This window comes from Paralichthys olivaceus, chromosome 21 (assembly GCF_024713975.1).
Source record: "Paralichthys olivaceus isolate ysfri-2021 chromosome 21, ASM2471397v2, whole genome shotgun sequence".
In the NCBI taxonomy this organism is placed as follows: domain Eukaryota; kingdom Metazoa; phylum Chordata; class Actinopteri; order Pleuronectiformes; family Paralichthyidae; genus Paralichthys; species Paralichthys olivaceus.
The window spans coordinates 11,056,141-11,078,150 of NC_091113.1; the positions used below are offsets into that span (position 1 = coordinate 11,056,141).

Sequence of the window (22,010 nt, forward strand, 5' to 3'; positions counted from 1 at the left end):
ATGAGAAGGAAGCGGTTTTTACCACTGCTCATTATTATGGTTGAACATGGTATTGAATGATGATATTCTGCAGCAAGTATTACAGAATGGCCACTGGCATGCTAATCTAAATTATTTTGCCCATCAACTAATTCAAACATTATTTTCTTTAGATTTTTAACTTCAATAGAAATGACCTTGCTCTGACACCACCCAGACTGTAAAAATAAGCCGTTCTTGAATGTTGGTTTTGAGGCAGAGAGATCCAGGAGGAGTCTATCTGGTCAGCAAGGTCACCATCCAACAGCAACATCAGCAGCACTTTACATAGCTGTGGACACCCAGGGGATGGATGGAGCTCTCCTGACAAGTCTATCGCAGTCATCCACTGCCTCTCACCCAGACGATATATGCCTACCAGCTTCCTGTCTTTTCCAGCTCACACATGGGATGATCCCAAAGGCTTCCTGGGGGTCTATGAGGGATTAGCAGTGGCATGTGGACAACCGGAAGAGGAGGCAGGCTGAGAGCGGCTGAGCACCGACTGTGGCCCCAGAGCGACATTGTGGCAGAAAAATGAATCTCCATCTCCTCTACCTTGTCTTCTGTCCCTTGGTCTGAATTTTGACAATAAAGAATCATCGGAGAGAAGTGCTGGTTAAACAACACTTCCACCACTGCTACTGTATGTAACAATGAAGAAAAGTTTGTTAACCACTGTGTTAAGGCTTGCTAAAGATCAAGGTTAGGCAGTGTGAAAAAATATGTCTCCCCTACTTCAGGTCCCCAGATTGGCATGATTTTACATTTACACTGGGGAATGTTCACAGGGTAATTGGGACTCACTGTGAAATGGGGCTGAGTTGGGTCATATATTCGCTTCAGAAAAAAGGGCCCTGCACTATAGATCAATGCCATAAATTGTGGTCAGCAGGTCAGCTGAGCCTCTGCTGATGGGTCGAAACAAGCTAATGAAAATGTGTGTTTTTCCTCCTTTTCATTGCGCTTCTTTATTTGACCAGGACGCCACTAAAATCCATTAAACGCATGGTTGACATTGTCATGTGTGGACATGGGGGGGTTATGCATGACATCTAAAAAAATGACACACATCCTGGTAAAGTAAATTTTTCCTAGATAACCAGAGGTATTCAGAGCACAGCGTAGGCGACATGTCAGTCTCCTGCTGTGGGGCCTGAGCACGACCGTGATTGTCCGCTCTGATCATCGTGGAGCCAAGCTCATCTCCACTTTATGAGACTGAGCACCTGTTAATAATTTATGCCCCCACTTTACCTAGAAACCAAACCATAGGCTCAGCTGTGCCTGTCTGTCCGCTTCCTTGTCACCAGACATTTAAGCCTTTTACCCCGTTTTGGACTTGGAGCTATTTACTCAGCCATCCCCACCCCCTCCCCTAACCTGCAATATGCACCAGCCTGAATGAGCTGATGATGCTATAGTGCTAGAGGTGCAGGTAGAGCAGTTTTGACGTGTATATATATATAAACTGCTTATTTTTATCTTGATTTTTGGGGGCTTGTTTTTTTGTGTCTGTCACAATCTCTCTTCTCCAGTATTGTTTCTCGAAGAGGATGTGTACCCAGTACCCGATGTACTGTCTTCCTCTCTCCCTCCATCCTGAGGGAGTATCTGTTCCCTTTTTATTTCAGTGTTTTTTGCCCCCACCCCACTCCCTCCTTGCTCATCGTCTCGTGTTGCACGGCGGTGTCAGATTCAGTTATGTATGCACCCCATGTCTTTGATCCCCCCCGCACTCTTCTGTTGTGTACATTGCATAACCCCCTGCTGCTAAACCTAGAGGTGTACCTCTGCTCTCTCTCCTCTCTCTCTCTCTCCTCTCTCTCTCTCACACACATTCTCTCATACCTCTTTTCCTGAAACCCCTTCTTCATCTTCCTTTTGCCTTTTTGGCAGCAATCCAGGTCATCCCTCCTTCCCTCTCCCCTTCATCCTGCCTCCCCTTCCTCCGATCCCAAAACCTTGAAAGTTTGCTCTCTCTCACTCTCTCCGTGTATTTGTCTTTTTCTTGCTATCGCTGTTCCTCTCATTTTCCCTATCCCTTCCATCCCATCCTCTCTCTCTCCTCTCTGCACTCATCTCCCTCTCCCTGCCTCCTCCTGCTCTCCACTCTCCCAGTGGTCTCATTAGGCGTGAAGGAAGTTGCCTAGTGTTTGTGTGTGTGTGTATGTGTGTATCTGTGTGTATGTGTGTGAATGTGTGTTCTCTTAGGCAAGGTCTCACTTGACTGAGCATGCCACTTGCTCTAGCAGAGGGCCAGGCTCCATTATTACCACAAAGCTGTCACAAACAGTATATAAAGTAGCCTCCTGTTGCTGAGTTGTGGGTGAACACAGGGCACTCTCTTAACAACAGTATAGCAACCACTGGTCTGCCTCACCCGTCCTATAGCTGCAGAATGTGCATGTGAAGAATGTAAACAGAACTGTCAGAAATATATGCATAACCATGACCTGCAATAATGTTACCAGCACATACTGATCCTGACACTGAAAATCACATACCAGACACATCTGTCTCGTCTCCGTAATGACACCCCACCTATGTGGTCCAACCTGTGGGATGTCTGATGCCCCTCTGTCTCCCTCTGTACTGAGTCAGTGAGTAATTGTGTGTGCGTGTGCGTGTGTGTGTGTGTGTGTGCGTGTGTGTGTGTGTGTGTTTTGCTAGTGTCTAGTTACAGGTATGGGGCCATCCACAGGAATGAGCCCCCGTGCTGCCTCGCTGGCAGGCCTGACCCCGATAGGTCATCGTCCATTACCACATGAAACCTAAATGTCAAGCAGGGCCCCCTGCTTCAGCCATTTGTCTTTCTCTGTGGGTCAGCCGGTCTGGATACACACACACAGGCAAATACACTCACCTGCTCTCCTCCACAGCATGGAAATATCCCTTTGTCATGATTTTCCCGATGCATAAATAAAACAAGTAGTAACAGGCGATCTTTCTTTTTCCTTTACTCCTCGAAAACACCAGAGATTCTTTTTTTCTAACAAGTTTTTTTTCTTCTGTTGGCTGACAGTGGTTGACTGGACCCAGCTGGTGGCCAAGTTATATTTAGCTTATCTGTGAGTAGGCAGAATAACCTTTGTTGCTGATTCTGGCCACGATGGACACAGAAAGCAGTAAACCATAGACATGGGGGCTCAGATGTAGTTCGAAATGTATTTTATTTTATTTTATCTGCTGTCTGATGATTATTTTAAACTGCTGAAAACCATAAAAAGGCAAAAAAAAAAGTAGCTGAAGCATCCTCGAAAAAAACGCAACACTTTCATATCTCACTAGCTCTTCATGGTCTTTGTCTATTGAACTTTTGTTGCAAGGTCACATCATGAGAGCGGTGCATTTATTATTCAAGGGTGTGTTATCATCTTGAAAACATCTTGAATAACTGAACGTTAAACCTAATTTGTTCCCAGTCACCTTGTGCATTAAGACTTCTTCACCAGTGGAGAGAAAAGCACTTCTCCTCCTGTGTTAAACAACCTCAATCTCTGGATTCAGTGATGAGTCCTTACCGCTGTTATCAGAAAGAACACTGGCCAACTCCATCACTCGGTCCCCACATTACTGAGCCGCAGCCATCCATTTTAATAGATAAAGGACAGAGAGACCACGCACTTGGGTGTGTGTGTGTGTGTGTGTGTGTGTGTGTGTTATGAAAGCTGTTATAAATGCTACAGTGAGTGTACGTACACACACATGCACATACATAAACACACGACTTGTTTACAGGAAGCTGTCAGCCATGTGTCCTTATGATAAATAAACAGGGAAGCGTCCCCTTTTTAATGATGGCATATACAGGCCTGCACGCCGAATATTGACGGAAAGATTGAAAGCATTCTCAAGGGCCTTTCCAACATGACGTATGGCTCTTGCTCTGTATTTTTTCTCCGCTGCCCTTCATTTTTAACCCCCTCCCCCCCACCACCACGTTCAGCTCTTCTTTTATTTATCTTAAGACGGCGGCTTGCACAGGCGTTTGTTGACATGAAGGATGCTATAAACACATTTATCAAGGGGGAGACTGTCAATGGGGGAAACTTCAGGTTTGTGAATGAAAGAATGTGATAATAAATGCATAACAATGAGCTCCTCGGGGATAGCAGAGGGGCGTCCACGTAGTACAGTGCCGAGAGGGAACAGGTTGTTTGCAAGTTTTGTACAAACACGAAGCACCGTAGCTCATTGTCTTTGAGCAGTGGCAGCTCAGGATACCACAACAACAATGCCACCTGCATTAGCAGTCTGCCCGTGCAGCGAGGAAGATGCCGCGCTCCTGGCTTTGATAAATGTTTCATTGTTTAGGCTGTCTCCGTCTCTCTCCTTTCTTCTCTCGTCTGTCTTTCTCTCTCCTCCTCTCCATCCTACATGCACACCGGCGAGTCTGTTCGAGAGACTTGAGACAAGCTTTTTGCCAAGTGTTGTTTCAGTGTTAGTCAGCCGTTTGATGTCTGTCTCAATTGTTGTTCATCGGCCTCCCTGAGCTGAGATCACAAGGCACATTTATTAATCTGCAGGTTCAGACTCACAGCCGAGGGGCCGCAAGCAGCAGGTCCTCCACATGCCTGCTTTTTTTTTCTACTTAAAAACTGTACGCCACCCCCACTTTTTGACTGTTGGCAATTGACCTACTTTTTGTATCTAAACTTAGCTTCACTCAACACAGGGCAATGGAGTTTTACTTGTGAAAAGGAAAGTGGGGGGGGGTCAGTGTGTTTTGTACACTTCACAAAGACGCAGGGTTAATTGATGCACGCTGGTGTCACTGTGCTGATTGCTCACTTTTGTGCCTCTTTTTTTAAACTGTTAAACTCCTTTATTTGATTATCTGTATGTGTGGAGGGCCGATGGTATTTTTGAGCATGCGTGTGTGGTTGTCTCACAAAAATGAAGAGCTCTCTCTTTACCTAAGGGGGATGGGGTTTGACAGTACTGTAGCGCCCCTAGCCAACCTCCATCCTTCTAACAAAGACCCCACCTCCCCTCCTCACCCACCACCACTCCACTGCTGATAAATGTGTTTTTCTTAAAGGAAGGAGGTGGTTGGTTGAGAGGAGTCTCTTTCAATGTGTGTGTGTGTGTGTGTGTGTGTGCTTGTGTGTGGCTTGCTAATGCAGTGCAGGGCCGACGTGGCGCGACTACAGGCAGGCTGACTCGAAGGCAGGCCCGCAACCTCGACCCCAGCATCATTTGTTTGGACGAGGGCCGTCAGCGCCTGTCGCGCAGCCCATGATGAAGTGTCAGTCGGTAATTGTCCCCACGAAGCATCCACATCTCAGGGGGTGATGGGGGAGGGAGGGAGGACGGGGGAGGCAGGGAGCTGACAGAGAGAGAAATGGCACCCTGGGCTCCTCCTGTTCTCCCTCTCTCTCTCTCCCTCTCTGTCCTTTTCACTCCCCCCTTTCTTTCCAGCTTTTCCCTCCAGTCCTACAGCAGCAGCTTATTTCGAGGTCTGCCTCAGACCAGTGGCCCCCGTGGAGCTTCAGCTGGGGCCCAGTGGCAACATAATGTGTGCTTGTGCATCTGCTGTACATTTGTGTGTGTGTGTGTGTAAAGTTGCTCAGAGCAGGACGGAGTACCTCTGTGTATGCACATTATCCACAGTGTTTAAACCTTGCGTATGTTTCTTCCTCCATTATCCATGAACCACTCCTCCTCCTCATTCAGCCCTCCATTTTTCCTATCTTTATGCTCCCCACATTCCAATTAGCTCATGTGCCTTGTACTTTAAATGGGCCATTTATTTTGGTAGGCATCCTTTTGAAACCTCTTAGGTCAAAACAGTGGCTGCCTGCGCTTCCCTAACCATCCAAATACATAGATATTTTTTAGCCCTGGTCGTTTTGGTAATTAGATTTAGTGTGGGGCTTATATTGATTGAACGATGTCTCTATGTAATGAAAAGCTTTTACAGGACACACAGTGGCTATATATAGTGAGATCCATAAAGTGTTACCATACAGTGGGGGCCCTAATGCTCTTGCCTGGGCTCTTGTACATAAATTGCCAGCGGAGGTTTGACTTCAGAGCCAAATATAAGTGGCTCCATGATGGAGGAGTGGGGGTTGAATAGACAGATAAGACAAGAGAAAGAAGATATGTCGTAGCAGAGGAGATTAAAGGAAAAAGGATGAAAAAGGGCAGAACATGACGAACAAATGAATACTGAAAGGTGGGCAGGGCAGGAAATGGACGTGAAAAAAGGTGAAGAGAAACGAGGATATGAAGGAAACCACCTTGAGATACGAGTTCTTTATTTCCTTTTTCCTCCATAAGACACCTCCACCCCTCCCACCATCACCATCTCTTCGGTGATGGGATGAATACTGTAATGCATGCTAGATCACTGATAAGGCTCCCTATAGAGGGACGGTGGTAAAGCGAGGAAAAAAGGCTGGAGGATAGGAGGGTAAAAAAATAAATAATGAAATATGGGACAGAAGCAGGAGAAGAGGAGCGGAAATATGATGCAGAATGACAGAAGAGGGAGACTCCATTGTTTTGGCGTGTGGCTCCCGATGACACCCTGAGGACAGCAGGTGATTTGGGAGGAGGCAGACGAGGGGGGGGGCCTCGTGAGTCTTCGTGCCACTGTCTGTCTGTCTGTTGGTGGCAGGTGGAACACAGCCTGCCACTCCTGCTGTCTAAATGAGGAGCCACGCTTCTATCTCTCCTTCTCACACTCTGTGCCTCCCGCCTCTCCCTCCCTCCTCTCTCTCTCTCTCTCTCTCTCTCTCTCTCTCTCTCTCTCTCTCTCTCTCTCTCTCTCTTTCTCTTTAATGGGGTACTGGCCTGAGGCGCTGAAACAGCTCCCTCCGGAGTGACACACACACAGCATGCACACACACTGATCATACATTACAGACACTCCTGGATGCCCTTGCACATGGTGTGATGTGCACATGCACACACATACACACACACACACACAAGGGAGAATCAGGAGCAGGGGAACCACAGCCCCCCCAAATTATGCCAGAGATGATGAATCTGGTTGGTGATTAGTTACTTGAGGAGAGAAGCTCACTGCTTAGGCCCTTTAATGGGCCATAATTTGGAAGATAACTGTATCGTACTATCTCTCTTGACATTTAAATCTAATCAGACCCTGCTGGTTAGCACTGTGGTCCAAGACGAGGGAGCCAGGGACGGATGAAAGCCTGCTAGCGGAGAGGGATTGGCCCATAGAAGAGCATTCATCCTCATGGGCTGGGGATAAGCAATTAGAAAACAAGTCCCACCCGACAACACGCACACACACACTAACACACTACTTCCTGCATTTCTATTTTATTAATTTTTTTAGTTACTGACAATCAGTTTGTGGAGCCTTAAATTTAGTAACTGAGTAGCATAACAGATACACACAGCCACTCTCATATCACTAGGGAGCCACTCCAAGGCCTCTCATGCGCTCCTTATTACCACAGATGAGATGTTCAGTTTGATTAACACTTCTCTTTCATCCTCTTCATTAGCAGAGGAAAAGCCACTGCAGCAGCCGCTGCCCATGAAAACGGGGCATGAATTAGAATCCACTTATTCCATACAATGGTGGTTAATGGTGGGGAGTAATAGGAAAAGGGTGTTTCTAATTGTTTCTTTGGACGGTGCCGCGCGCGCTGCAGCAGCTGTTTCCGTACAGCGGACCCAGTTGCTCAAAGGGCCTGAACAAAGGCCAACGCCGGCATTGGAGGGCCCAAACGACTCTATTCGATAGAGCTCACAAGCAATAAATGCGTGTGGAGGAGCCAATTTCCTCTGGCAAAGCATCCTGCTGAGTGGAGGAGCTGGGCCCCAGTCAATGAGAACCACCTGGTGCTGAGGGAAGTGATTAGGGTTGGCACCACAGTGAGCAGAGCTGTTTTGTTAAGGAGGAATGAGAGGGGGCGCTCACCCGAGTTTGGTTTGTTGGAGAAATATTGACGCAAGTTTTTTTTTTTTTGTCAGAGTGAGATCTGAGATACAGTGTTGTTTTGTTGGTGCTCAATTAGAGAGAATTATTTTGGTTACAGCACATGTTTTGGGTTGTGACGCTGGTGCTGATTGCCAAGTTGGTAGGAGTGAATTGGACATGCCACAACAGTGGCGTTGTGGGTTCACCCCCCATGCAGACTACACACATACCAAGCAAGAAGTCAGACTGGCTATAACCATGGAGAGGATGATCACTTTGTCTACTGTGATTGCAATTTTACTGCAACCATAAAAATTATAATATCTACGTGGTAAAACGTTCAGCTGCAGCAAGCCCAAAGCAAACAGACTCTACTGAAAACCACCAAATGGAATATCCTGTCCTTTATCACACTATGTCACTGCTAAAATTAAGGCCTTGTCTAGATATTCTTCTCAAGGCTTCTGCAAACTAGAGGATTTTCAACTCTTGACCGATTTTAAAAAAACGTGGGAGTCCACAGACTTAGTGACAGATTTAACCGATTTTTAATCTTTTAATCTTCAGAACGCACATACTAGATGATTTTGCCAGAACGTAAGACCACACACTGTGATGTCATCATATCCCAAATGTTCAGTGTACACAGATAAACAGAAAACCAGACGGCGTTTGCGTGACGATGAGAGATCCAAACACAGAGGAATAAGTTTGTCTTGCAAATATTTGCATTAGTGTGAATATGTTGTGAATAAAGAGCCATAATGAATGTTTATATACTGCATAGATACATCTTTTTGTTTTTATTTATATAGTTTTGTTCATAGTTTATGTCTGTTACATAATTACTGTACTCACCAAAGTAGCAAGAACATGGCAGCAGTGCTTTACCAAATTAGATGATGTTTGCAAAGAAACCAAAAGGACAGTTTGGGTAGTAATTTTACTGCTTCCCTACATTTCATCATCTGAATAAATTTGACCACCATGGGGGTTTGTTTTAAAGCCAGATAATCATCTGACTGCTTGTGTTTCCTGCTCTGTCTGATTTCTTTTAAGTGATGTGGCCGCGTTCCCAGATCTCAACAATTAACTCGGTGAGCACAGTTTTGTTATTACCCATAGAAACAGCAGCCAAAACTATAAAAACGAGACCCAAGTTGTAATAAAGTGGAATTATCCTTTAAATTATACAATAAATTATATTCTAGTGCTGCTCATTTTCGTAGAGACAACCCCCTAGAGCTCAGCCTCTGAGGCGCTGCACGGCTCACTTTGATGTTTATTTAATTTATTTGACCTTTTAATTTAACCAGGCATGTTACATCCTTCTCTGCTACCTATGCTGCTCACACAGCGCTCACCCCCTGTGTGTGTGTGTGTGTGCCGTGGGAGCGTTATCACAGTTGAGTGAATCTTGGCTCGTGGATCGTAGCGTTGATCACATTTGATGATGGAAATGCATACCACAGGGGATTGTGTATGTGTTTTTGTGTTTTTGCATGTGTGTGTGTATATGTGTGTATACAAAGGCAGAGTGATGGCAGTGACATGAAGGAGGTCATGGCAGCCCTGGTTGTATCTCTGGCTGGCATTTATCTATTGTCTCTGCTGGATCTACCATTCTTGTACCACAACCTCCATATCCTTTATTTTTATTTTTGCATTTCATCGTCCAGTTCCCAGTTTTCCATTTCTATTAGGAGATCTCCGTATTGTCCACATCGCTCATTTCTCAATTTTGGCCTACTTGTCTTCTACTGTCCTCCTATCAGCCTCTGTTCTGTGTCCTCTTTGTTCCCCTCTCTGTCTGTTTCTCTTTTAATCGCTGTTCATCTCTGTATCTTGGCATTTAGGCCTCTAATTGAGCTGGCGTCATTTGAATACTTGGTAAAGCAGGAACAGCAGAGAATCGCATCATTGTTTTCTGTGTCCTGCACTCAGAGAGAGGGCAGGGCTCCTCTCTCTCTATGTGTGTTTGTGTGAGAGAGAATTTTACTGAGAGGGAAATATAGAATATAAATTGAATTTAAGACTGCAGCTTTATGGAGATGAATTGCATGCCTATGTGCGTTTTGCATGTGCATATTCATTCCACAATGGCAGTTTATAGCTTTGATTTTCTTTTACATTTTCACAGAGCTACCCTGTGAACTGAATGCACTTTTGCGGGGGACAATACACCCACAGTAACCTTTATAAACAGATAATCGCCATAATACATTTTAAAGTTTTGAAAATTGTGAAATACATTGCTGCTGGGTTAAAACCATCAGCAGATTAACTGATTAGTAGATCGACAGAAAATTCAATAATCTGCCTTAAAAATAAAAGAGAAATGTTTTGGAGTTGTAAAACTACAAACAAGACAAACGTGGAACCGCACTACACTCTGTGATGTCTGAATGGAGATGGAGAGAAAGTGGAAATTAAAAAAATAAACAGAAAATCAAATCCATACCTGCGTTTGTTCAAAATTCATCAAAATCATTAATCGCAACTCACTTTCTCCTGCTTCAGATAATAATTCAACGTCCGTGTAACATTTCTTGTGATAAAGTAGCTCAGAGCACAAAAACCCTGAAAGTGCCAACCTTCACTGTTAAATCACTGGTTGTTCCGTCTCTCAGCTGACAAATCATCCCCAACCCTGTTTCCAAAACGTGGAATGAAGCAATAGCCTCCTTCTTTTCCAAAATGTGTTTGACAGCTACCTCTCTCCACTAACAAATCCCAGCACACACACATTGGAACACAACCTTGGCTCGCTCCAGTGTGCTGCCGAGTCACTGATCAATCAGGGTGAGGTTGTGGGCTGTTTATTGATGCAGGGCATATTGTAGCCAAATCTTCACTGTTCGCTTTCAGCCTGCAACACCTTGGGTTAGTGTGTGCGTGTGTGTGTGTGTGTGAGAGGTAGGGGTTGCTGTACTTGGGGCTCTCAATCTTTCAATGTGTTTGGAGAGGGAGAGGAGAAGAGAACGAGTGTGACTGAGAGAGAAAGATGGAGAGAGAGAGAAATGGCCTGAGTTCTCAAGTTGCAAACAGAAAAAGGAGCCACTGCAGGATGCCCTACAGGCAATTAATGTAGCCAACACACACACACACACACACACACACACACACACACACACACACACACACACACACACACACACACACACACACACACACACATTGAAAAACCTGGTGGAAAAAAATAGAAATATGAAACAGTGACAGCACACGTCAGCACATAAAGTAAGAGATCACGTGCATGTACACGCACGTTCACAAAGCTGTGTGTGTGTGTGTGTACATGTCTTTGTTCTGTCTGGCTGTCCTCTTGGCACGTAAATCATAATGGATCTCATTATCCAGCTGGGTCGCTTGGTGGGGCCTGTCTGGCGGGAGATGATAGCTGGATGGCTGAAGGGCTGCCACCACACACACACACACATGCACACATACTCAGCATGCGTGTTATTTAGCTCCTATTGCTGTAGGTGTATGCACTGCTCATTCTCACTCTACACACACGTGCACATTCAACCGCACCCGCACACTCGCAGCCCATCCAGACACAATGGACATTAGTGGCTCAGCGTGCCGTCAGACAGAAGGCGAAGTGATGCAGAGCAGAGGGTGTGACGGATGAAAAATGGAACTTATCGTCTTACTCCCGCACTCTTGTCACCCCCCCCTTTCTTTCTTTTTTGCTTTCCTTCTTGCTTTTCTCCCCATCTCCTCTCTGTCACACGTTTGGAGGACAGCGGCAGATGTTGGTTTGTCCCTCGAGGTGAGCGGAGTTTGTGTGCTGCCATCTTTTTCCTCCTTATCGCAGCGCAGTCTCCCACACAGGACACCAGCAAGTCATGAATCACTCATACAGAACTCATCGGTTGTGCGTCTGGGGTAAAAAAAAAAGTCTTGCCGCAGTAAATCACATGTGTTGTAAGTGTTGTGCACAAACACATATGTGCACTGCAGCCATTTGGTATCCGAGCTGCGCTGGCTCTTATACTGTGAGCACAGGCGGAGCAGTTGGTTGCTCGTAACACGGTTAGGGCCTACACCATTTGTCTGGACATGACCATTACCCAAGCCAATTACTGACTGGTGTACAGGCGACTCGCCAACAGTCTAATGTTTTCCCGTCATGCCTGCCCCCCCCAAACACACACACACACAAACAGAAGGAGGGGTTGTAGCTGGGAGAAATGGATAGAGCGGAAGGATGGAGGGCCTAAGGCAAAACCCCCCCGCCCCACGCGACTGACTGACTGACTGACTGATACAGCTAATAAACTTTCATTTAAGCTAATGTTTTTTTGTTTTCTCTCCCCTCCTTCCCCCCCTTTCTCTCTCTCCTTCCCTACTTTTCTCTCTCTGCTCTATTTTTATACCTATAATTCCCACTTTCCTCCCCCTCAATGTCTCTCTGTATTTTTATCTGTGGACCAGAAAAGGGGCTCGACCGAGCAATCGATGCGGGCGGTCCACCTGCTGAAAGCCCAGTCGGCCAAACAGCACACCACTCAATCAGTCTGAACTGCAACACAAGGGGCTGCTGGCGACCAACAGAGGTAGATGCACTCCACATACACAGCAGTAGATCCTGAGCTGAACTCACGTTATAAACGATGCACACACCTTGCAGCGGCAGTAAAAGTGATGCACTGGTTTTATAAATCAAAACAAAACCGACTTAGTCAACAGCAGCACATTAAAGATTCAAACCCATCTTTAAAACAGCGCTGACAGGCGGGAACATTTTGGCTCACGTCTCCTTGCCACTGCCAACACTTCTATCTTTGCATACTGTAGGTGCTGTGCTAATTAAACTTCCAGACAAAGCAACCGCCATGTTTCTCCTCTGTTTATAGCAGCTGAATGGGCTTTGTCTGAGACCACAGTGAGTACACGAGTGGTTTTCCCTGCCCTGGTTTCCGTGTCGGCATGTGTCGACAGTGATCACGCTCCGTACAACCACACTGCTTCTAATTTCCCTGGTTTGGTTGAAGTGTGTTTGCAGCAGATGTAGTATGTGTGCTGTCTAGGATTTGTGTAGGGTTTCATTTCTTTGTGTATATGCTATTGTCATAATACATGTGATGCCTATGTACACCAGTTGCACCCATAAACCGCAAAGCGGTTTTCTGACATGAACTCCTGAAAATGTCAGGGGTCTGGACCTTTTCCAGCAGATTATCACAGTCAGATGCGTTCACAACAATAGGAAAATATCCAGAACATTCAGACGAGGGGTTACACCTGGCTACAGCATGCAGCAGTGAGGACATTACATGTCAATTCTGATGGGGAGATCCTGTGTTGTTGTTTTCAGCACATCGACACCAGCTTTGGCTCTTATGGCCAAAAGCTCTCAAATGTTGTTTTCTCTCCGAGTTGACATCTTTGTCTTCTATTTATATTTTAGCTTTTTTTCATCCTGAGGCTTTTTATTTTATTATGTTTTTTTTTTGTTTTTTTTAGTTTTGCATCAAAATACATCATCAACACGCCCAATGATTTACTTTGGGTTTTCCGGACATTTTCCTGCAATATTCTGGTCTCACTCAGACATTTTACCAGGGGTCTGACAGGAAAAGTTCCAGAACATGTATTTCTCACGTACATCCCCTCCGCAAACTGCCAGAAAAATGCCTGGACAACAGAGCATGTCTGAAAGCAGATTTAAAAAATCTTCCCTTAATTATTGTGTGGTGTATCACCCTGCAGGTTCATCTCTGCCTTTTTCCAACACCCAACTTTTTTTTTTGTCAGAAGAGCATCTTAAACCAAATCACAATTGATCTTCCCCCATAATCTGATAACAAGTGGTTCTCCAAGACCTGAGTGTTTAACAACGTGCAGGAGTATCCATTTAGAAAAACAACAACATCCTAAGTCTCACTAATTTAAATCATCTCCTCATTTGCCCCAAGTCCGGATCCGTTAAGACCGATTATGCAGCAGTGGACGGTAAACTTAGGCAAATTAGGATCATCCTATGGCGTGGCCAGTCGGAGAGTAAAAATCCCTCTGCACGTGCTCTCTGTGGCAGAAGGACAGCAGAGATGTGTTGTCAGGGAGCGAGTGGCACCAGTGTGGCTGTTAAGTACGCTGTCGAGTTCACTCCTGTCAAGAGCCGTAACGTTTGATATGTGAAAGGAGAGTGTTTGAGTGCACAGCAGCCTGGAGTAGAATTGCCTCTTTTCCCTCCTTACCCACTGACCTACCGGCGACGCTCGCCCCTGTCACTCCATGTGCTCTATTCCTCTCCCTGAACTGCTCCTGATGGTTGAAGTGAGAAAACAGAAATGCCACACTGTGTCCTTCCTGGAGAAGAGAGGAGAGAGAGAGATGTCCCTGTTGGGAAGTCGTATGTTTTTGTTCTGTTTTGCAATTTTGCATCCAAGTTTCCTCCCTGCAACATTCATGTGGTGCCACCCTGCTGAGTCCTCATCCACCCAGAAGTGTGAGAGCCCTATAGAACTCAACAGTGTGGTTCTGGAAACAAAAATCCAATTATTGATTATTGGCTGTAATATTGCAACCATTCAGTGTAGAACTACCACAAGCTACCGTGCAACAATGTTTTTGCTGTTGTTGAAGCCACAAGCGTGTATGTTATCAAGAAGGACTGCACTACCCACAATCCTCAGATGTGGTAGGGATATCTCTGATTGGTTGAACTTGCTGTTGCTATGGAAATGTTTACTACAACTGCGAAAAATAACGACTGCTACATTAGGTTACTATACTATACACTATGAAACGCCATATACACACATACAAGATACAAAGTACAATATATTGCAACACTATAACAACAACAAGGTAAAATTTAAGAAGAAACTCTGGAAGTTGTTGGAAAGGGATCATTAGCAATGGTTCCTTCACTCTTGAAATATTTATGTGCACAGTCTTTATTTTCTGATATTTTTTAATCTGAATCAAATGTTGAATGATTCATCTTGTAGCTGGTTGTCGTGGTTCAATGCTTGAAACTCTTTTTATAAGGATTTTCTGAAATGTCAATAGAGAAAATTAATGGGAAATTTACTTTCGATACCAGAAAAGTGGGCGGTCACTGTTACACTGGTGTGCTACAGTAGTCGAGGCAGACAGTCTTAGTATTTTTTAATAAGACAGGCAATAACAATAAATCCTACAGGCTAATCACCCACTCACCACCCCCCCCCCCCAACCCAGAGCAATGCAGCATTACCCTGCCGCTGCGTTCAATTACGCCATTCATCATGCGTCTTATCTGGCCGCCGCTTTGATTGAGTATGCAATGGGAGGCGTCGCAATCCCCACATTCTCTACACAAGCGTGTGTGTGTGTGTGTTGGGAGCACTGACGGGAATGGAAAACTGCATTGAGGGAGGGTAGGGGGAGGTAGTGGGCAGTGAGTGTATGTATCGGGATGTATGGGTGTGTGAAGAGAGGTTGAAATATAGAAGTGTGTGTGTGTGTGTGTGTGTGTGTGTGTGTGTGGCCACATCTACAGGAGTGTATAAATCAAACCAGATGATCGTCCCTGACTCTGATCTGCTCCGTCTCAGCAAGAGCGCCCCCCCCCCCCCTCCTACTGTCCCTGTACTTCCTTTCCTCCCTCCTCCCCCTCCTCTCCTTCTTCTCCTCCTCCTCCTCTGGAACAGATTTGTCTGGGGGCCCCTGTCTAATCTCCAGCAGTGCCGGGTGTTGGGAGACGGGCGACAAATTTTAATAAGCAACTGGGCGCTGTAATTTAGCAGCCTGGGAGGGAGATTAGGCTGATTGATGCCGGGCTTGCCTAATGGTCCAGCCTACGGCTTCTGGCCCAAATTGGTGGTAATGAAAGTTTTGTGCAAATTGAGATGGAGGAAAATAAGGCATCCTCTCATCTTCCCTCACACCCTCTATCTTTATTCATTCTCTGCATAGCTCTCACTGCTTTCTGTCTCCCTGCTCATTTTCTCCTCTGCTCTTTCAATCTTGTTGACAAGGTATGACTTCCTCTCTGTCTCCCTCAATCCCATCCTCTTTCTTTCCTCCCCACTCCTTCTGTTCTTCATCTATTTCGCGTCCTCTCTTTCATGTAGTTCTCTATTTTATCCATCCTTGTTCATGCTCTCTTGCCTCTTAATCTTTCTTTCTTTTATTCGTTTCTAGTTTTTGTCAGGCACTGAGAGTCTGTCAGCCCCTGTTGAACTTAATGGAGAAGGTTATTTACCTTCACCCCACCACCCCTTTCTTAGCCCTGCCTGTAGGAGGTGTATATGTGTGTGTATGTGTGTGTACAGATGGTGCAGGAGGTGTTGTCTGAGTCACTTCTGTGTTGTCAGGACAAATTAATCTCGATCTACAGAGAGATGGGACAATGGGGCTGATGACTTGTCTCCCTTTACCTCCAACCTCTTTTTCCTTGTATTCCCCCTGATTCACTCTCACTTTCTCTCTCTCTGCTTTTTCTCTTCATCTCACCAAATTGTTTTCAGCAGGGCTGCCACTCTGACAAGCTCCGCCTGCCAGGTGTTATTAGGCTGTGGAGATTTTCAGGACACCTCAGGATGTGGCAATTGCATGTTGATGTTCAACTAAACTTTGTATTATTCCGTGCATCTGCTGCTCTCTCTTCTTGTAACAACGGCCTGCTTTGAATGAAAGGATAACATGGCATCAGAAAAAAAAGTTCCTGCAAAAACACAAACATTATTGAAGGGAGAAATCATTGTATCACAAGATACGGCTATTGATCGTTGTGCTACACTGCAGCAAATGCTCTGCAGCACAGACATCAAAATAAAATCAGTGGAGATTTCTCGCTTGCGGCACAGGAAGCTGAGATTTCTCGCATGAGCAAATGAGCATCCTTACTGAATATCCTACTTCCTTTGACCACTGATACGTCAAGAAAGACAGAAACAGACAAAACAAATCTCATGAGTACAGAATGCAGCGAAGCCAAGAAAGTGACTTTAAGGAACAATAAGATTTAGTTTGTAGAGTGGGTAGGGCTGGTCGTCATTCAAAAACATGCGATACCTTCACCTTGATACTAGTTCCTGAATTGAATGATACTATTTTCAATCCCAAATCTTTAAATAACATTCGGGATATAAATCAAAATGATAAAAATACATTGCTCAATACGGTACATATTTACTCTTGACGTGACCTGCATGCCTCTGACATGTTTGGGTAATGTTATGTTAGACAGCCAGCACTGTTAGATCTTAGTAGAAGCATGCTGCATGCTTCCTGGCATCCCAACACTGATGAGATGTACTTGTTACCTATTAGGTTTTGAAATGTGTTAGCGAATGACAAGGCATTTTTTGACACTCAAGCAGTTTGGTTAGTGGCATAAAAAAGTTTGCTACTCATCCATAGGGGTGGGCAATGCTTAGCCAGGGGTAATAGAAGACAGCACTCTGTGTAGCATTTGATATTCCGACTATTTTAAAATCCCCTGAGAATGGATTTGATGGTGTAAACTCGAGAGATTTCTGGCCCTCTAGGAGTTCCGCTTATGCATGTACTGAATAAGTTTGTGTGTGATGTGTGCACTTGCATATTGGCTCATTTGTGTCTCACATTTCCCTGTGTGGGTGCGTAAAGTGTGTTAGCCAGCTATCCAGCTCTGATTCCCTAACAACAGAGCGAATGTCTTCCGGCACTTTTCAGTCCCCTTTTCTCTTAACTCCCACACAGCTCTCGCTCTGGTGTTTTTTTTGTGTTTTTTTTTTAAAGACGATGCTGCTGACTTGTCCTCCTCCTCCCTTGCTGCCACCTTGAGTTATGCACTGATCTATCATTAATAGCTTCATTAACATTTTTATCCCTCTGAGGTGCTGGTGTATATAGTTCCAACCGCTGCATGGATGTTCACATCATTAAACGAGCTGAATTCTTTCTATAACTAAAGCGGAGGTGGATGATAACACCAATACGCTTGGAATGTTTCCAGTATTCTGTGTGTACACGCTCCCCAAATAAGCTTTCCCTCCTCTGTTCCTCTTCAAGGCCTCCTGTAAAGTGTGTTTCCTAACTCATATTGCACAACCTGTGTCTTTTTGCAATATCTTGGACAAAATGTGAACAAGAGGAGCGATTATTTCAAACCCAGTCTGCACTCCAACCCAGGCTGAAGAGAAAACCATGTACAGAAAACCAGTTTGATGCTCATCAGCAACAGTGCAGCAGAGTTGAACAGCCGAGCCTGCAAATGAATGGCAGCCGCCTGTGAAGTTTATCTTGGCGAGAGGCGGCCCTTGTTGATTGCTCACCAAAGTCTGTGGTTGAAATCCCAGACAACACAATACAGTCTTGCCTCCGGAGTCTCAACAACTGTCGAAATGCAGTTTGGTCAGAAAGCTGGTGTTGGTAATTTTAGATTGGATGTGGCCTCTTTCCTCGGGAGCTGTTAAGCCTTTGTATGGTTCACACTTGGCTGGCCAAAGTGGTTTGTCAGAGTTGATTGTTTATTTTTTTAGGGAGAGAGGGAGAGAGAGATGGAGGGAGGGAGGTTTGTATGTACCAGATGGATGACGGAAACATCGAGTGTGGTTTGGACTGTAAACTCGTGGGAATATTTATTTCCTGGTTTCCCCTTTTTACAGTTGTTGTTTGCTCAAAATGTCCGGTGGTCAGGCATGCAGTAATTTGGCTCCGTTCAGCATGTTGCACAAGTGTCTCTGCAGGCCAGTGTGCCGAGCTGTTTCTGGGAGAGGCAGCAAGACGGGGCCATTTTAATAAATATACCCATGGGGCAGCAGGAACAATGGATAATGCTTGGCTGCTCACTCTTCTATTTTCTCCTGCCTTTGCCTCACTGGATCTGGATTTCTGCATGGTGCGCTTGAAGGTTTTTAAAGATATGGAGCCATAATAGATAATCTACCTCCCATGATACAGGCTAGTGGAGGGGCAATAATGCAAGAAACCGAGAGCGTATGAATCGCCTCAGTTTGCTGAATGCTCTCCTCCCACCTCATAGTTATATGGTGGGTGATGCTGTGAGATATTAAATGGGCTGACAGAGTGCCCTGATGTTCAAGTTCCCCTTCATATGATAGTGGGATATGTCTGATGGTATGAGGTGCAGGGGAGGGGGGTTGTCTGCTCTCCTCGCTGGTTGCGGAGATGTGAAGCATGGGTAGGGGAAAAATGAGGGCTGTATGGTGGAGGAGGGAAGGAGCAGGGCGAGGTGCTGATGGGAAAGAGACAAATGGCGTGCCAGTGTCAGAAGTGGTCATGTGCCGAGGAAAGAGTGGGGGAGAATGAGAGGGAGGATGGAAGGAGGGCTTGACTGATTAACCTGTTTACCTCCCTGAAAATGCTCCAGGCGCCATTCTGATTAAAGTTCAGTCTTTCATCTATCATCGCCATGGCTGGCTTGAACCTTCAGAGCTGCCGATACCAAACACTGTCAAAACGATCGAGCCTCCGACCTGAGCCACCACCACCACACCCTCCCAACAGCAAACCCCATGCTCTCGACCAACACCCTTCATTTGCATCTCAACCTTCTTTGTCACTTCTGGATTTTTCGGAAACCCACCTCCCCATAATTGTTTTTCTTCCTGCCTCACATGCTGAGTTTGTATGTATGTATGTATGAGTTTTGCATTGTCTCCTCCCACTCTGCTTCTAAGCATCTTGCTCTCAAGACTCAGTGGGAACAGTGCTTGTGTGTCAGTCTGTTTCATCCAGTGACGTGCTTTCCCAACTCAAGGCTTTTAGCACCTCCAGCATAATACGATTACACCCGTTTGGGGACGTGATATTGTCAACGGCTTTCTATAAATATCCCTCCAGTCCAGTTGCAGAGGCACAGCAGCACTGTGAGTGGACTGGAAGCAGCGACGAGCAGAGGCAGCGCTGCACACAATGTTCTGGCCACTCAAGCACAAATGTTTGCCCTTTTAAAAGCTTTTTGTAACGTCAGAAGTCCATTGTGCGTGTGTGTGTGCGCGTGCGTGTGTGTGTGTGTGTGTGTGTGTGTGCGGGTGTGTGTGCGTGTGCGTGTGCGGGAGGACAGCCATATGGGAAAGTAGAAGACAGGAGTTGGCAATTAGATTGAAAGGGGCAAGTGAAAGTGTACAGGTGCAGTGGAAAGGCAGGCTTCGTTCTTTCAAGAAAAACAACAGCAACAGTTATTTCTGCAAAAACTCAAAAGCAACAAAACTGTATGTTTTAAGTTCAAGTGACAAAGCTCGCTAGCATCCGTGGTAATTATGACTCTCAGGAAGAGAAAAACAGCATTTAAAATGCTTCAGATACATCCCATCCTCACCCATCAGCCCTGTCGTCAAAGCTACGCCCCAAAAACACATGAATTCCATAAAATTTTGTCAAAGGGTAGGGCATGACCCAACATATAACCCAATACATTTTGGTGTGCATCAGGATTAGGGGGCACATTCAGGAATTGGTTTTCTTATAAATGGCGTTTTTAAAAATTGTGATTGATTTTTTTCGGAGAATAATTCATAGATAATTCATGGATCTTGAATTATTCATGTTAAGGGGACAGATATTTATGAGCATGTGAAATTTGGTGTAGATCCAAATAAAATGTTTTCATTTCAGATGGGGTGATTGATTGATTTTGATGACGTTGATTACGTTGACACGTCGTCCCAGTCCTAGTTCACTTCTGCATTTCAGCACCAGTCTAGACTACTGCTGAACTGTCATGTGGTGCAGAACAACGTGTTAGTTTGTTTCTATATGGGGCTATTGATTATTAAATGGTAATTTCATGTTACTTTTATTGGTTTTTATATTGGCTCCATAATGTAAATGTACAGAGGATGTTAGAAACAAGCCCAGTTTGGTTACAGCCCAATAAGAGAGTAATTCAAATTTCACTGGGGTTCTAAAAAATGTAGTGTAGGGTTGGGTTTTCCTCCACCACCTCTGTTGGAAACGTTTGCTAATGTCCACCCTCCTGTGTAAAACTGTGAAATGTTGGCCTCCTCCAATTTCAGCTCCCTCTCTCCAGTGTTGAGCTTCTTGGATCCCTTTCTCTTCTCCCTGCTTCTCTGCGATGGCAGAAAATTAGGTCAATGCTGTGTTTGATCATGCTTTCGCTCATTCCGTGGGAGCCTTCCCTGCATCCCTTGCCCAACGATCTTATATTAAAACTGCCTCTTTGTTTCCTTGCTCATTCTCCGTCTTTTTCCCTAAGCTTTGTCTCACTTTACTTTCCATGTTCTGTCTCTGCTTCTCCCAAGGAAAGTTTACTGAAAACACATGGGCATGGGTCCGCCTCGCCATGCCTCAACACACAAGCCTTCAGTCAAGCCAAACAGCAAAACAGAACCACTAAAGTCATGCTTCTTGCTCAGTTTTTCCCAAATGCAGTGGTTTTTGTTGTCTGTGCTACAGTTAGAGAGTTTCTGATACCGATACCAGTAACGGAAATGCTTCTGAAACTGCCAAAAATGCTGGGTTGGGCATTGATGAATCTATGTAGGCTACTGATCCGATAACACGTCATTAAAGTGTATGAGTTTCGCCCAGATTAAAGTGCAGTTTTCTTTTTCCGCTTATTCTTCTCCACTCCAAAAGAGCAGGGTTTAACCTGAGCCCGGCTATACAACAATGATAGCAATCATCACTTCCATACAGGGTTAGTAGCATACAGCTGTAAAAACACGTTATATAAGTTGTTGTTTTTTAAATGCACTGGTATCTGATTGGTACTCAGTATTGGCCAATTCGTAAAATCCAGGAATTTGAATCTTTATCAGGAAGAGAAAATGGTATCAGAACATCTCTAGCTACAGGGAATGAATTACATTTTCAAATAGTTGGATATGAGAAGCAGAATTTAGTTGTTTGTTTTGTTTGTAACATACAGTTTTTCCGAAGTGATTTAATAAGTAGGTTGTATAAATGTTGTTCAATTATATTTGGCTGGGATTTTGACTTGTGTTGTTGTAGATTTCTCTATTTATCTCTTTATTTTCTCTGACTTCCATAACCACACACAAATGTGGCTGTGCTGTGCATGGCTTTTGTTCCATCCCGAGCCAAAAAGCACATATGTCCACGCGTATCCACATCTGTGTACACAAAATTAGCTTAGATAGTGCTATTACTG

The 22,010-nt window shown here is 44.9% G+C and overlaps 1 protein-coding gene across 8 annotated transcripts in view; it reads left to right on the plus strand.

Annotated features, from left to right (window-relative positions):
* Nucleotides 1-22,010, plus strand: part of raraa (retinoic acid receptor, alpha a) — a 140,103-nt gene that overhangs the window by 26,170 nt on the left and 91,923 nt on the right. For 5 of the 8 annotated variants that reach the window (XM_069517096.1, XM_069517100.1, XM_069517097.1 and 2 more), the window contains one exon: nt 12,371-12,492. The exons of the other annotated variants lie outside the window; for them this stretch is intronic. The gene's annotated coding sequence lies outside the window, so the exon portion shown is untranslated. The remainder of the gene's footprint in view (nt 1-12,370; nt 12,493-22,010) is intronic. 8 annotated transcript variants of the gene reach the window in all.